Source organism: Opisthorchis viverrini (assembly GCF_000715545.1).
Source record: "Opisthorchis viverrini unplaced genomic scaffold opera_v5_7, whole genome shotgun sequence".
NCBI lineage: Eukaryota > Metazoa > Platyhelminthes > Trematoda > Opisthorchiida > Opisthorchiidae > Opisthorchis > Opisthorchis viverrini.
The window spans coordinates 25,549-29,543 of NW_008751663.1; positions in this window are offsets into that span (position 1 = coordinate 25,549).

The window sequence follows — 3,995 nt, forward strand, 5'->3', positions numbered from 1 at the left end:
ACCTACCTCACCCCCTCAAATCAGCGGCGGACGAAACTGTGGTACCTGTAACAACTGTACCGGAATTATGTAGTTTTTACAGTTGAAGGTGATGTGTCGCACTCAAACCGAGCTTTTCGGTGGCTACCGAATGCAAGCCATTTGGGAACTCAGTCGGGTCACATGTTTCCCATTTGACGGCAAAAACCTCCATATAAAGGTCGTCGTTCCTCCTGGAATACGCAATTTGATGACGACCATGCCATTGTGCTTACTCAGACATCGCATGGTTTTACCTCACGGTCACGCAGGTCTAATTACAGTTGTTCAGTTCATCCAGTAATAATAATAATTGTTCAGCTGTGACATCCTTTTGGTGCCTAACTGCCATGCCACCCGAAGGAAGCATGTGGGCTGGGATACTGCCAGCCAGGTTGCCCAAGCCTAGACAGGAGAAGTCGAGAGACGGAGGTTAGGTTCGAACCACGAACCTTCCGGTCAGTAAATTCGCACTCTAACCACTGAGCCATCTCGCCCCCACAGGTTCTAGTAGATTAACGGTACCTAGCCCATCTGGCTAGGAGGGCGCTGGGGAAGATAGTTATGCTGTGATAAAGATTAGTTGAAGACTTTCGACAGCCTGGACCTATTTACGGCGGCCCGGATAGACACAGCTTATGGCAGCGGATAGTATAAGATAGGGACATTGTGAAATTTTCAAAGCACGTCCTGATTCACACGAGAACATCATTTGGGTTAGTTGGTGTACGTCATATGTATGTTGAGTCCCGACAAGTGTCATCCACGTACTCTAGGTCTCTAAGGTCTTCCCTAGGAAGAAGCCTTAATCTAGACGTAGAAGCCATGGCGTGCGTCCCCCTTGACAGTTAATTAGATTATAAAGTTGAAGAGATCTTAACACCATCAGGAGCATACTCTCCGTACACCTCAGCGCGCCTACGTATGTTGGGGAATAATGATCAGCGAAATGTGACGATAATATTTAACCCAACTCTAGGGCATGGACGTGGCATTAACTTGGCTGTCAAGGGTACGGTTGCAGTACTGCGGTTCGATCTCTCCTACTGTATGGATCAGAGACGTGGTCTTCGAAGGATTTTCTCGTTTGACCATCGGTGCCTTCGAACCATCGCGCGGGTCTGGTGGGAACATATTAGTAATACTGAGTTATACCAGATGGTTTTTGGGAGAGGTATCTCTCATTCGCTAGATCCGCTGGTGGTAATCCCTAGGTAGTGTTGTTTAGGCCATGTGCGTCGTATGCCAGAAGGCTACTTTCTTCGTAGAGTTTCCTTCGCATAGTGTTGTATCAGATGGAAACGCCCCAGGGGTGTTCCCATGATATGGCAACGAAGCATGAAAGCCCTTACGAGTGAAATCAGTCGCACTAGTAACTGCGGTCTCGGAATGGGACCAATAATGGTTAGTGACGCTGAGAGATGTGACCATGTCACGCAGTTAACGGAGGTCCTTCATCAAAGCCATTGCCTTCTCTGCGTAGCTCTCGAACATCGAACTAGTAATGTTCGTGAGCTGATTGGGTCAGCGCTCGTAACACGTGGCTGTCATTCTCTTATCTTCGTTGAACGAAGCGGTAGCAGCTGGAATCGCTATACTTTCGATCTAGTTTTATGGCCGAACAACAACCGAGTTGAACTGATCACAACCAGCTGTTGGGTGATCGGCGTATGCGTTTTTTTAGAGAAGGCAGCATCGCAGTTTTCATAGGAATGGATATACTGGTGCTCTGGAGGAAACACCCAACTGTCTTCGCACTCCTGTCATTCAGCCGCACTTCTCTCGGAGAGGGCAGTACGGTGGGACCAATAGGCCAACTCCTGTTACGCGTGCTCATAGTATGGGAACTTACCGCTCGTTGTTTGGTTGATCACTTTCAGTCCCTCTTGTGAATCAACGGAAATTGGCGGCTACTTTTCCCATTTATCCGAAAGAACCAAGTTCGTCCTTGGCATTTCGAGATGTATGGCCACTCTTTGGTCTCGTATGTGCGTTTTAGAGATGAAGCAAATGTCAATTTTAATGGACTACATGGTCTCATTGAGCACTATCAGTTTGCCGATTTGACATAGAGTATGGGTGTCAAAACCCTGTATGTAGAAAGGTTTACACGAATTTAACGGTTATTATTTTCAGTATTAATGGACAGCGGAAAGTGTAAGACATCGGTAAGACAACTGGCTGTCAAATGATTCAGCAACGTTTGTGTGTACGGTGGGATGAAGTTGGGGAGGAACTTCGGTGGGCGAAGAACCGCGCAGACAAATAATTCTTGATTACCCAGATCGAGGAAGATTGTTCAGGTGAGGTATCTGACCTTATCTTTGAATCAATCTGACCCACGAGCAACAGGAGGATGTAGGGTTTTGTTTGAGGACACTCCCGTAGCCTGTGACTCTTATTCCAACCTGCGAGGCAACGGGCAGTGGGGTTTTCTTCGGAGACCGTGCCCGCAGGCGATGACTCAAGAGTCTCACCCACTTAGCTGCACGTAACTGGCCTAGCCCCAGGATCAATTCAAATCAATCAATTTATCAGCTATAAACAGTGTACCATAGGCACATTGGTTCCAGCTGCTACAGTTTCGATCACTGGAAAACGGGAGCGTGGGACATACGGCCTTGGAGGCAGAGTCATGTTAATGTTGTTTGGAAATTGGGTAGCTACGCACTGGAGGTGATAGTTTTGATGCACGAGCGCCACTGACTGCGCGGTCGGGCCATTTCTGCCAACGTCATCAACCATCGATTTGAGTGAGGGCGCAGGAAGTGAGACAGAGGTGTCTCAGTCCTCCTATACATCGATCCGCATTGAGCTCATGGCAAGGGTTAATTATTTTTCTACCGCATTGCATAGCTCGCCGGCGGTCACGGCATGGTTGCACCCTGTGAAACAATGTTCCAGGCAGTGTATCCCACAGTACCTTTGAAGTACTCATGCCCAACCACCAGTCCAAAGTGTCAGCTTTTGACTGGAAGGTGAATTTATCTAATTTTATTTGAATAGGCAGTAACGGCGAATTAGATGGAGAATGGGAAATATCGAGGCGTCCTTTGCCGAACTTCGAGACCCATGACGCTGACTTGTCAGTTTGCCTGTCAAGGCAGAGACATGATGTGTACGCTCAGATGACGTACGAGACTCGGTATCTCCAAAGCATTGTTGAGGTGCAGTAGAAACATCGTGTTAACAATGCTGCGACTTGCCGGATAGACAAGCTAATCAAATTTCATACATTGCATTTGTTGGGCCGTATTCCCCACAGAACTCCTGTTCAGCTCTCTGCTGTGGGGAGGGGGGACGACCAAGAGCGGACAATTAATTATTTGGCTGACAACCACCACCTCCCTGAATGGGGACCCAGGGACTTGACTCGTCACTGGCTAATGGCACTGGTGGGTGCAGCTCAATCACGCATTAATCGCATATGTCAAAGATGTTGCCTTCATTGTATAGCGGTCTAGTTTCCCGTTCCTTCAACCATCTAAATTGATTGTGTACGAACCGGCTCATTATACGGTCGTGTCGAACGCTTGGCAATATCTCCCCTGCTCCGCATTTTCTCGGTGACCAGGATTACAACAGATGTAACCAACGTATCCTTGGTTTGTAGGTTGCAGCCCACGAGCCGCAGTGAACCGGACAGTCCCCCTAGGTTGCGTTGCAGAGGCTTCTGGTGGATGGATTTTGAAAGCGCTATATTTACACTAGTATCGCGGACAAAATCGACACTGTTTTTCGACAGTAGCTGCGTTGAAATGATGGTTCTTCGTCAGGATGTGGAATCTCTGGAGAACATGGTCCAGACTGCCGCCAACCTGTTTATCAGAAGCCAACAGATACCAGATAAATAAAAAAATCGTCCAGCTGGAGCACCCTTTCTGTGCATAGCTGTCGTGCCACCCAAAGGAAGCACGAGGGTTGGGATACTGCCAGGTTGCCCAAGCCTAAATAAAAAATAATCGTTCAGCTGTAGC